General features: G+C 47.8%; 1 long non-coding RNA gene across 1 annotated transcript; it reads left to right on the top strand.

Annotated features, from left to right (window-relative positions):
* Positions 1-962: 962 nt before the first annotated feature.
* Positions 963-13,118, top strand: LOC142568277 (uncharacterized). The gene is made up of 2 exons (XR_012825405.1): positions 963-1,262; positions 12,871-13,118. It is a non-coding gene; the product is annotated as an uncharacterized LOC142568277 (long non-coding RNA).
* The last annotated feature ends 231 nt before the right edge of the window (positions 13,119-13,349 follow it).

Below are 13,349 nucleotides of genomic sequence, written 5' to 3' on the forward strand. Positions count from 1 at the left end.
TTCTCTTCCCATGCTTGCCGCTTTAATTTGATTACCTGCATTGCTAGATTCTACATTACCGATGTAATGCAGGACGACGACGAAGTGTCTTCTTGGTAGAACGCTTCTATCTGTGTTCTCAGGTTTGTGGCGAAACCTTCGGATTTTCCTGGTGCCTCGGCTCCCGGTCTTGCGGGCATGGACGCGGAGCCTTCCAGATGCCCTCCTCGCCAGGGGTCAACAAGGCCGTCCTTCACGAGGAAGAGAGTGAGCGTGCTCAGTGACACCGATGACACTGACCTGTACTCCGTGTCGGATGAGTACTCATCGGATGATAGATTCATCACTGTCCACAGAAAGAGGGCCAGAAAGAAGACTATCACAAAATTTCAAGCCAATCGGCACTATGCGCAAAACGCCGTCTGTCGTTAAGGCGCCAAGGCTGCGAAGCGTAGGCGGGCTCGGGCGACCACTGTTCCCGCCAGCGCCTATGCGCGTGCTGTCCTGTTTGCATTCTTGATCGTGATTTAACGCTTCTGTAAGCCTTCAGCGATGTCTTGAAATGGCTTGTCGCTTGTGTACTTGCACTCGTTTTATTCTTGTTTTTTATTTTTTGTCCCAGGTCACGTGGTAGGTAATGACGCAGGTAGCTTGCAATGCTTGTGCTTTCATCGCTAGAACTAATACAAAAGAACCACAACCATCCCGGCTATGTGGTTATCCTTCGTTTTCAGTTGTACTCGTTTGTTCTAGAAGCTTTCGTGCCGTTGCGGATGAACGCGTGGTTGCGCTATTTGTTTATTAATTTATCTTTTCGTATAAATAAGTACACCGAGCCTGATCTTATTTTTCTCGACCTTGAACTCGTTTTTTTGGTTTCACGCACGCGTGCTTATTACTACTACTATTTGTTTTCTTGTACGACTGAACCTTGCCTAAGGCGTCCTGTCAGTGGTCGACAGTATTTCTGAAATGAACTGCACTGAACATCCTACGGCTATTCTATGTTTTGCTACCTTATTCTAATGTCTAGTTATAAAGCGTATGGTTATTGTAACTATTCTTGGCTTGTATATATGTATGTATTAGGCTGGTAAATGCTTAATTGTGTTTGCAGTTTTGAGAGGTTCTTTTATTAAGTGGTCAATCTCGAGTGGTATTAATGGTGAGTTGTTTTCTTGTGCCCATGCAGTTAGTCAGCATGAAGCAATTGCATGGGAACCGGCTGATTGTCTTGGGCCTACACATTGCTCAAAAGGCAGTGAAGATGTCTGAGCCGACAGGTATACTTTTTTCATCACAATTGGCCTACATATTTTTTCCACAGGAGGGGGGGAAGAAGAAGAAGCCGAGGCGAGCGGATGCGTGTCACATGCACTCCGCAGTTTTTGGACTTTTTGACCCGTCAAACCCTTTTGGACCACCAAAATTTTGGCTGAGATCGACGCCGGTACTGAAGAGGACCACGAGGACCCCAAATTCAAACCGGTGGGTCCAATATTTTGGATTTTATCGGACTTTGAATTTCCCCCGTGGTCGGCCGGACGGTAGGCCTAACGAGACCTAGCACGAGAGCGGGGCTCCGCGGGCTCCCCGGCCACGGCCCGAGGTAGAGACGACCCGGAGCGAAGTCCCGAATACCCAACCCCAACTTTGAGCAATCATCGACGAGAGGACCGACAGGTTTCATGGCGGAAACCCAAGAAACCATGGAGGAAGATTTTCACGACGCCACCGAGCCCGTCCTCGTGCAAGATCGAAGCGGGCCCGCGGCAGGCGCCCAAGCCCCGAAAGGCAGCACCCCAACGACAGGAAGACCACAGGCAGAAAGCAATAACGACGTGGACCCGGAATGGGAGATCGCCATGTCCAGGAGACAGAAGAGGCGCCAGCGAGACGGCAAAGGATCGAGCAGCCAAGTTTTGGCGGGAATGGCGGTAGGGAACAGAAATTCCCTAGGCGACGAAAAGATCACAGGCGGCGCGCCAGCTGCGCCGAAGCGAGGTGGAGGAGAGGGGCTGCCGCGGAGGAGACTGCCTCCGCTCCCGAAGGACGATTTAAAGATAGTGCTCAGGCCGAGGGGACTCGCAGTCAAGAGCTTGCAGACACACCAGGTTGCGCGAGCGGTGGTCGCGGCCACCGGATCCGGATGCAAGGCGGAAGACTTGATCATCAGGCTGCGCAATGGCTCCAACATCATAATAGTAAGCACCGGCAACGAAGAGGCGGCCCAACGTATACGGCGCATCACGCAGCTAACGTTCGGGAACAGCAGCTACGCCATCAACGCACACGTAGCGGCGCCGGAGGGCACGTTGCGGGGTGTCATCCACGGGGTGGACGCGGGGACCTCGCCGGAAGAGCTCAAGGCGAACCTTAGAGTCCGAACGCAAGGAGTCAAGATCTTAGCAGCCAGGATGCTGGGACGGTCGAGCACGGCAGTCATCACATTTGATGGCCCCATAATCCCGAAGCAAGTACTCTACTACGGTGGAGAGATGTGGTGCTATCCGTACCGCCCGACGAGACAAGTATGCTACAAATGCTGCCAGCAGGGGCATCGGTCGGACGTCTGCCCGAATCCGGAGGCCAAGGCCTGCAAGCAATGTGGCTGCCAAAATCCAGCGGAACAACACCAGTGCACGCCCAAATGCCTGATATGCGGGGGCGACCACGTTGCAGGCACGCGGGACTGCAAGCAACGACTCAAGACGGCAGGCGAGCTGCGAGGAGGTCCCCAGGGACATCAGCAGCAGAGGCGCAGCCGCAGCCGAAGCAGAGGCGGCGCAAGAAGACCGAGGTGGTTCCGAGACGAGGGCCAGGACCAGGGTCAACAAAACTTCAATGCCTACCGGAGCGGGTCACGGAGCTGGAGCCGCGACCGGGGCCGGAGCCAGAGCCGAGGGTCCAACCGGGACGGATCCTATCCACCCTTGGGCGGCACGGGCCAGCAGCAGCAGCAAAAACAGCAAAAGAAGAGCGGCGGCGGCGTTAAGGTGAGCTGGGGGACCGGCCCTCCCAAAACACTTTTTGCTCCGCACTCGGGACCACACACTAACAACACGCAGACAGCGGCCGAAAGACAACTAAGTGAAGAAAACAAAAGTCTCAAACGCGAACTCGAGCTAAGCCGAGAAGAAACGCGACAACTCAGAAAGAGGATAGACGACCTAATTAAAGAAATGCAAGCGCACAGACGAGCGGGGTACTCGCCGATCAGAACGCCAACGCCACCACCGCAGGCCGTGGCACCAGTGCAGCAAAACACAGAGGAGAAAAGCTTTAATGATGAAATCAGGAATTTCATGACTAGCGTTCAAAACCAAATGCAACAGATGCAAAATCAGATGCAACAAACGCAACAAAAGATAGCTCTGCAGGACCAGAGCTTCCGTAACTACGTCAAAAATCAAAACACGCAGAAAACCACTAATGACGCCAGGGATAGGCTATACAATGACAGGAGATTCGGATCAGAAACCCAAGGTACAAGCAACAACAGTAACAACGCAACATGGCAGGACAAAACCAACTAGAAGTATGGCACTGGAACTGCAGAGGGTACAAGCGCAAGCAAGGGCTCCTGCAACAGTTCATATCTACGCGAGCAAATCCACCAGATATAATCATGCTACAGGAAACCAATAATACCCCCGCACTCAGGGGCTACACGTGCCAGGAGAGTGGCCGCACCGCGACTCTCATAAGTAACAAAGTAGTAACCATAGCGCATAAAGAAATCGAGGACACCCAGATAGAACACGTGATCACGGAGGTGATTCCCAAAAGGAAAAAAAAGGCTAGAAGTACGTACATAGTAAACTTGTACAGCCCACCTAAACAGACAAAAGGAAACTTTATTAAACTTTTCGCGGAGGCCAAAAAATTGGCGGGACAAAACACCCTAATCATAGCGGGAGACTTTAACGCTAAAAGCCCGCGCTGGGGCTATAAAAAGGAAGACAAGAAGGGACGAGGCATCTGCACGGCGGCAGAAAACACCGGGTGCGAGCTGCTAACCGATGAAAACCAGCCGACTAGACAGGGAAACAGCGTCAGTCCAGACACGTGTCCCGACCTAACCTTTATCAGGGGCGCCAAGCAGGCAGAGTGGGAAAACCTGCTCGAGAACCTTGGTACGGCTCGGCTGACGGATTGGGACGCCTTTAGAGCACACTGTCGACAGCTAAAGGGTAACATTACCTCGGTTGAAGAGTGGAGCCAGCAACTCAAGCAAATTCAAAAAATGTACACGCAAGAAGTGCATAGAACCGAACAAACACCGGAGGTAGACAAGCGGCTCCTCAGGCTCTGGGAGGCTAGACGCGGGCTCACCAAGAGATGGAAAAGACAAAAGCTAAATAAGAAGCTAAAGAAGAAGATAGCGGACATCACTAGGCAGACGGAGGAGTACGCGACGCAGCTGGCCAGACAGGGGTGGCAACAGTTTAGCAACTCGCTGAACGGGACCCTAAGTACGGCCAAAACGTGGCGCATCCTCAAGGCCCTAATGGACCCTAGCAAGAACAAGTCCGAAAGCGGCAAATCGATCCAAAGACTGGTCCACCAGTACGAAGGTTCCGAAGAGCAGCTCCTGAAAGAAGTCCGAGAAAAATGCTACGGGAAAGACCAAATCGAAGGTTACAAAGGAGATTATCTCGGTGAGGAAAACCCGAAAATGGACCGACCCATCACGAGAGAGGAGGTCACCGAGGCCGTGAGAGCGGCCACCAAGAATACAGCGGCGGGAGCGGACAAGATTCGAAACTCGCTCATAAGAAACCTAAGCGACGAGGCAGTCGATCAGCTGACGTCGTACCTCAACACGCTCTGGCAAGAGGGGAAGGTACCGGCGGAATGGAAACACGCCATCGTGGTCATGATACCCAAGCCGGGCAAGAAACTACAGATCGAGAATCTCAGGCCGATCTCGCTTACGTCGTGCCTGGGAAAACTGTATGAGAGAATAGTCACCAAAAGGATCCAGCAGCACCTGGAGAACGGGAGGTGGTACCCTGACAGCATGTATGGCTTCAGGGCCAACCTATCGACGCAGGACGTCCTCCTGCAACTCAAAGAGGAGGTACTCGACACAATGCCCAAGGCGGGTGAAAACGTCGTGATGGCGCTCGACATCAAAGGCGCCTTCGACAACGTCAGCCACGCGGCCATAATGGAGGGCCTCAACAACACCAACTGCGGAAGGAAAGTACACGACTACGTCAAGGACTTCCTAACCGACAGAACGGCAACGGTAGGGCTGGGGGAGTTGAGAAGCGACACCTTCTCCACACCATGTAGAGGCACACCCCAAGGCTCCGTGATATCGCCCGTGCTATTTAATGTGGCGATGATCGGCCTGGCAAAACGACTCGGCGAGATTCATGGCATCCAACACGCGATGTACGCGGACGACGTCACGGTTTGGGTCACGCAAGGTTCACTGGGAGAAAAACAAGAGAAGCTACAAGAGGCTGCGCGCTGTGTCGAAAAGTACACCAGAGAGAGGGGACTGGTATGCTCCACAGAAAAATCCGAATTACTGAGAGTAGGTAGACACCCCACCCAAGCAACGCTGGAAGTAACGCTTGATGGTCAAAACATCCCGGAAAAGAATATGATCAAAATCCTGGGCATGTGGCTACAGGGCAGCAGAAAATGCAGCCACACCATCAGCCTGCTGAGCAAAGTGACGGAGCAGGTGGGCCGGATGATCAACAGGGTCTCTCAAAAAAGATACGGCATGAAAGAGGAAGACACACTCAAACTCGTCGGCAGCCTGGTCGTCAGCCGAGTCATCTACTCGCTACCGTACCACGCGATGACCAAAGGAGAGAGGGAACAGGCGGACACGATAATCAGGAAAGCATACAAGACGGCTCTCCATCTGCCAAAAAACACTTCAAACGAAAAACTGCTCCAACTGGGCATCAGCAACACTTTCAGCGAACTGGCGGAAGCCCTGCTTGAAACGCAAAAAGCCAGACTCAAAAGCACCCCTGCAGGGAGAGCGCTCCTGACTAGGCTGGGACGGGACACGAGTGGACACGTAGATAGATACGCAGACGTGCCCGACTGCTTAAGAAAAACAATAAGCGTTAGGCCAGTACCTAAGAACATGGACCCCAACCTCCACGAGGGCAGAAGGCAGGCGCGAGCCGAATACGTGGAAAAGACACTCGCGCTACTAGAGAACACGGTGTACACGGATGCTGCCACGTACCCGCGAGAAGGGAAGCGCACGGCCACGGCGGTGGTGGTGGACGGTGACGGGAATCTGATCACATGTGCGACGGTAAAGGCAGCCGACACAGCGGAGGCCGAAGAAATTGCCGTGGCGCTGGCGGCAGTAGAAGGATATAGGACAGGCAGGCCTCTAAACATCTTAACAGACTCAAAGGAAGCGTGCAGAAATTACACGAGGGGCAGGATTAGCAAAGCCGCCCTCAGAATTCTTGGCGGAGCCAACTTCGCCGAGAGGAACGTTACGCACAAGTTAATTTGGATTCCGGCCCACGCAGGCATACAGGGTAACGAAAGGGCAGACAGCCTAGCTCGAGAGACCACGTGCCGAGCAGAGCAGTCGCGCGCCCCGGAGTATCACCCACACGCTTGTGAGGGAGGATACACAGAAATCTTAAACTTATACAGAGGGACGAGAGCGAAATATCCCCCACCCCACAAAGCTCTAACGCAGGAGGAAGCAACGAGTTGGCGCAGATTGCAGACAAACTCCTTCCCAAATTTATACATCCTGAACAAAATGTACCCAACACAATACAGAGACACCTGCCCATGGTGCGGGGCCACACCCACACTATACCATGTCACATGGGAATGTAAACACAATAAATCATTCCACCAACACAATAACCCGAGTGCGGAGCAATGGGAGAGTCGGCTTACCAGCTGCGAGCTCACGGCCCAAAGGGCCTTAGTGCAGCACGCTAGTCAGGTAGCTAGGCTCAGTGGAGCCCTGGAATAGGGGCCCACCCTTGCTGGAAGAGGCTCCAAGTCGCCGGCGCCCAAGACGACCGAGACCTCGAGACGCTAAATCCTTGAAGGAACCAAAATAAAGTTTCTCTCTCTCTCTCTCTCTCTCTCCACAGGAGGATGAAGACCTCTCCCAGTGAGCTCCAATTACCTCTGTCTTGCGCTAGCTGATTCAAAGTGAAGCTTGCAAATTTCCTGACTTCATCATATAGTCTAATTCTCTACCGTCCTTGACTACCCTTGTCCTCGCTTGGCATCCGTTCTGTAACTCGAATGTGCCACCGGTTATCTGCCGTATGCATTACATGGTTGAAGAAGGCACTTGGGCTAGTTGGTGCTCATCGCCGACTCTAGACATCAATAACTAGCGTGAAAAAGACGACAACATAAAGAAGCACATAAGACAAAACTCTAGACTTCAACTGAAATTTTTGCTGCACAAAAACATGGGATGCACAGAATGTCGACCGACGGAAACAACACAGGAGCTATCGGAACAAATTGATGAACAGGTTAATTTCACATACGAACGCTCTTGGTAAGAGCCAGGGACGGCTGCTCACACACCTGTTCCCCACTTTCTTTATGCAAAGTGGTTCGTATATTTCCCTATGAACCTGCTTCTTGAGCTGCCTGAGCGCACGATTGCTTTGAAACTGGTTGGTGCATAAGCACGTATGGCGATAATTGGCCAGGTGGCCACTAGCCACTAAGGCACTGAAAGCAGCCCTATGTTCCCTCAAGTCAAAAGGTCGGTGTTTAAAAGACTGCTTCGGGGAACCAAGATAGGGCAGCTGCCAGTGGCTGGTGGCCATCTGGCCAATCATTGCTGTAGGTGCTCATGCACTGAGCAGTTTCAAAGCGCTCATCTGCCCATGCGGCTCTAGAGGCAGGTCGACATGAAAATATTCGAAGCACTTTGCATCAAAAAGTGGGTGATAGGTGTGTAAGCACCCCTTCCTTGGTTCTCACCGAAAAGAGTGTTCGTATCTCGAAATGAACCTATCCATCAATTTGCTCCGACACCTCCTTTGTCAGACAGGGAAAGGGAAAGATGAATGTTGCTTCCATCCGTCGAGGTCGCATCCACTGAATCCTATTTTTCTGTCTAGCCAAAATTGCAGTTGAAGCCTAGAGCTCTGTCGTGTGTGCTTCTAGCTGTCGTCCGCTGTTTTTTTCGCGCTAGCTAATGATGTCTCAAGTCTGCACTACATAGCCTGACCAGCTCCCTTCTTTACTCGTTATGTCAGCTAGGATATCAGCTCCTTCGTCTGCTTTCTGAACCACGCTGCTCTCTTCCTGTTTCTGCTGCCATCAGGATGGGAGCAGACATGACAAATGAAACTGAGTGTCATTTAGACAGAGGAGCAGTGAGACTTCCTGTGCTTTACCTTTTATTGTTGTACATAAATGTTGAAATTGCACCAACACATCTTTTTCCACCTTGTGATTTTCCCATAGCTGTGACAAATGAATATATAGGCTTTAAGAAACTAAAAATGCAGTTTGCCTAAGAAAAAGAATACTTTTGCACTTAAAGGTAATGTGTATGATGCTCTAACTCCTTTGATGCATGTGCCTTGAGAGGTGTTGATGTTGTTTTCATTTCTTTCGGTAAGCTTTACTTGATGGGCATGACTTTATATAAAGAAATAAGTTCAGAAGAAACCATAATACCTGACAGGCAGAATTGTCGAGGTTGAGAGCCAAGTTTTCTTTCATGACATTTTTTTCAGGCTGTACTAGTTGACCCATGAGGTTCAACAGTGCGGACTTGTACAAAGGACGTCGAAAGTGGCGAGAAATGGAGAAAAATGCTATCGCCTCTTTCTCCATCCTTTGTCGAGTTCACATTGTCGAACGTCATTGACCAATACCAACTAGCCTGTTTGCGTACCTGTACTAGTTGAGCCATTTCTACTATGGTACTGTAAACCGAATGCGATAAATTCAAAATTGGTGCCTTTTCTATCTTTGTACAAGTAAGTGTTTCATATAATAGTTTAAGGCATTATGGTTGATGTCATGTTTTGACACCACCATAACCTCATAAAATATCTTCATGCATGCGAAAGGTGCCTCTTGTACAAGTTGCGTGCTGGCCTGATATGGAGAACAAACCTGGCAGGAGGTAGAGCACATGCTGTATTGTAAACAAGACGCACGATTGCATTACCTTGGCAGTTATCACAATGTTTTCTGATATTTACCTGCAGGAACATTAGTTGTCTCAGCTGCTAAGGTCACTGGTAAAGATACATCACTAGATACTGGGAGCAGAAAGAAAATCTGATTTTGCAGTACTATTGAAGTCATGCAACGTTATGTCTAACCAAACTGGCAGGGATGCTAGCTGTTAAAAACAAAGGGCTGATTTCAAGAAAATTTCGCATTCCTAAATGTGTAAGTGAAATGCTCTATGCGTATAAGCTACAAAAGATTTCCAGGATAATCATGCTAGTTACACTGGCCATTTGCTAATTCAGTAAGCTTCACTGAAGCTTGTTTTAAAATTCACAGTGTCTTTATACAGGGTGATGATAGTAAGTTTTGTGGAATTTTTAAATATAACCTGTTGCATATAGCATAATTCTAGTCCTTGAGCAGGAATATTCAAACAGGCAGACATATCTTGCACGAGAAATCGAAACGCATGTTCAACTAATTAACGAAAATCTATTAATTAGCTTTTAAATTACTTACTTCATGGCACATATAAACAAAAAGAAAGTGGCTTAACCGAGGGGCCGATGTTTATTAATCTTATCCTAAGAAGCTAGCAAACACTAACACCAAGGACAACTTAGGGTAAATTACTTGTGATTAGTAAATGAAATAAAGAAATTATAAATTACTGAAAATGAAAATGGATGAAAAAACAACTTGCCACAGGTGGGAAACGAAACCACGTCTTCGCATTACGCGGGCGATGCTTTACCAATTGAACTACAACAGGTGCCTTTTCCCCATCCACTTTATTCGGTATTTCTGTTTCCTAGTAGAACTCTAGGAGTGTTTGCCAGCGCCACCACATATATGAAGCACATATTGTAATTTACGAATCATAGCCAGTGAGATTACAAGATGATCAACTTTGGAATTGATTTCCAGAATGACCATCAAACTTGTCGTAAAAATGCACTGTTGTTCCACTTACTTTTTTAACAAAATGTGCTTTCTGCACTGATGCACAAAAGTAACTGGAACACCATTGTGTAGTGTTCTTTATCAGGGAATTATTCCTAAACTGGTGTCATCCTGGAAGTTCAAGCGCACACGTCTTCCAAGCTCACTGGCTGCAATTCGTAAATTGCAATATGTGCAGTAAAATAATTAGTTACGAAGTGAATTGTGAATTTTTTTAATTAGTCGAACATGTGTTTAGATTTCTCATGCTAGTGATGTCCACCTCTTCAAATAATCTAGCTCAAGGACAAGAATTATGCCATCTGCCACAGGAAATTTTTTAAAATTCCATAAAACTTAAAAATGATCACCCTGTACAATGCTACTACAGTGCTAAACAGCCAGCAGCCTAATCATCACATTTAAGAATGCTGTAACAACACTGACAAGTGCACTAAAGTTTTCTGCGCTTCACAGATGAAAGATGTTGGCCATTAGAATGTTTGATCTTAGTGTAACTTACAATCAAATAACCAGCAAGATCAAGTGAAAGCAGATGACAAACTTCATACATGAAAGGCTTTAACTGTGCTTTGATTAAAATAGCTAAACTTCTGTAAAGCATGATGCATTCACTGTGTTGTTCCAGTTCAAAGCATCTAAATGATCAGATGCTAAAGAGTTCTTGCTTGGAAGATCTTTAGTGAAAACCTCTGTAATAAAAATACCAGCAGGATTATGTGCTTGCTTAGTGGAGATGTCTTAAGATGATGTAAAAAGGTGTAGGTAGGGCTTCTAGTAGAGATGCCAAATAGTTCTGAGAGAGGGGTTGTTACCAGCCACTGTGTAGGTCATAGATTAAGAAAAAAATAAAGGTCAGCTTAGTGATGCTTAGTATAGTGATGCAGGCATTGTTTGTGATAGTGAGTATAGTGATGCTTGCATTGTTTGCCTGGGAAATCTGAAGAACAGCATCGTTTGTGCTGATGTATATTCCTGAGGAGGCAGGCAAAACAACAATGCCATGTGTTATATTAACCGATGAATGTAAGGTCATTGTTTAGGCACGTAAACCCTGCGAATTTGTGTTTGCCTTGTGGCCACCACCTCCTGTGAAATAATGGTTGGCATTTACACTATTGGTTTTGGGAACAAGGCATTAATGTCAAAGTACCTCTTGATGGTTACCCTGCAATGCATAGCGAAGCATGTGTCTGCACCTTATTTTCAATATAACTTGCTTGTAGGGAAAAGTTGCAGTGAGATGATGTGGCTTCTCATTGTAAACTTATCGCATAAGACAGGATTGATATATTTCTAAGGAATTTATTGGACTCAACACGAGCATCTTTATTTGTGCACATTCCAAGTTGTAGTTTTGGGTCAGATGTCACGCACGAAAACAAACTACCCAGCGTTATTGCTGTAATATGACGGCGGTTAAGGAAGTAATGCCTCCAAACACACTACTTTGCCAGTAGTACTGCAAACATTTTGGCTCTTTGTGATTAATGCACTGATGTTTAAGCTATAGAATGTCACTTGCCCCATCTTCCTATCTCTTCGCGTTCCAAAGTAATCGATCAATGCATGGCATCCAGTGGTGATGTCCGCTTGAAACAGCGGGCTGTAATTGAGTTTCTGACTGCAGAAGGTTCTACGCCCTTCAACATTCATTGCCGTCTGAAAGCAGTTTACGGGGATGCCTGTGTTGAAGTCAGCATTGTGCGGAGGTGGGCAAGGACTGTGAAACATCAACATCCAGCCGCATCAAACGTCCAGGATCAGCACCGAACTGGACGGCCCGCAACGGCTTCTGATGAGGATCATCAACATCAGGCAGATGAGTTGAATTGGGTCAATCGCAGGATCAAGCAACACCAGATTGCAAAAACACTCACCATTTCCATTGGTTCAGTGAACCAGATAATTAAGAAACTCCTGGGTTACAAGAAGATTTGAACTTGTTGGCTATGTTTCAACTTTTTCATGTCAGTCTTCAGTTGCCGTGGCACCCAACAAGCACAAGTCTTCTTGTAACGCAGGTCTTTAATGATGTGGCTCACTGAGCCAATGGAAATGGCGAGTGTTGTTGCAATCTGGTGTTGCTTGATCCTGCGATTGCCCTGAGTCAACTTATCTGGCTGATGTTCATGACCCTCATCAGAAGCCATTGTGGGCCGTCCATTTCGGTGCTGATCCTGGAGATTTGATGCGGCAGGATTTTGGTCTTTCACAGTCCTTGTCCACCTCTGCACAGTGCTGATGTCAACACAGGCATCCCCGTAGACTGCAGTCAGATGGCGATGAATGTTGATATGTGCACAACCTTCCGCAGTCAGAAATTCAATTACAGCCTGCTGTTTCAACTGGACGTCACCACTGGATGCCATGAATTGCTCGATTACTCTGGAACGGGAAGAGATAGGAAGGTGAGGCGACATTCGATAGCATAGACATAAGTGCATCAATGATAAAGCGTTCAAAATCTTTGCAGTAATATTGGCAAAGTAGTGGGCTTGGAGGCAATAATTTCTGAATTGCCCTCATTTAATTGTGTAGCCTCTCTCTCCTACATTCATGATGTGGCAGAATAAATGCCTTATTTTTTTGAAATAACGATTTCTTGGAAGTTAGTACCATCTGTGCTTGTTTTCTATATCGTGGTCTTCATGTGATCTTGAAATATTAAAGTGAATGATGCAGGGAAGCGCTGCTTGTCATGTTTCGTGTACTTTTCCTGACATTGAATTACAACAAATCATTTTGCAGGTAGAAAACAAGCAGATGGCTACAGTGATCAATGAAGAAATGGCTTCATCTATGATGGCTCGCCTTAGGACATTGGAATGGAGCTACACAAAGGCATCACCAGCCTCGCCTGTGCCCTGGAACATTGGTTTGAATAAGACTGTTCTTCAGTGTAGAACGACCACAAGACTTGTCACCACATACAAGGCGTAGTGCAAGCTCTAAATATTGTACAGGTGGCTAGAATAAATGACCCTCCATGCAGTCACTCTTCCTGTATCTGTGGTATAAATGGACCATTTCACGCAGAACACTCACACGTTCTTATGTGTTTTCTCTCAAAGTTGCTATGCCATGCGTTTGGAAACACATTACCTATTGTATGCACTCCGTACATAACATTTCTATGTGCTAGCCTGACTGTAGACTTACAAAACATACAATGAAGTGCATGTGTACCCGCTTCAATATGCCGTACTACAACACCCTTATAGCAAGGG

Source organism: Dermacentor variabilis, unplaced genomic scaffold (genome assembly GCF_050947875.1).
Source record: "Dermacentor variabilis isolate Ectoservices unplaced genomic scaffold, ASM5094787v1 scaffold_18, whole genome shotgun sequence".
NCBI lineage: Eukaryota > Metazoa > Arthropoda > Arachnida > Ixodida > Ixodidae > Dermacentor > Dermacentor variabilis.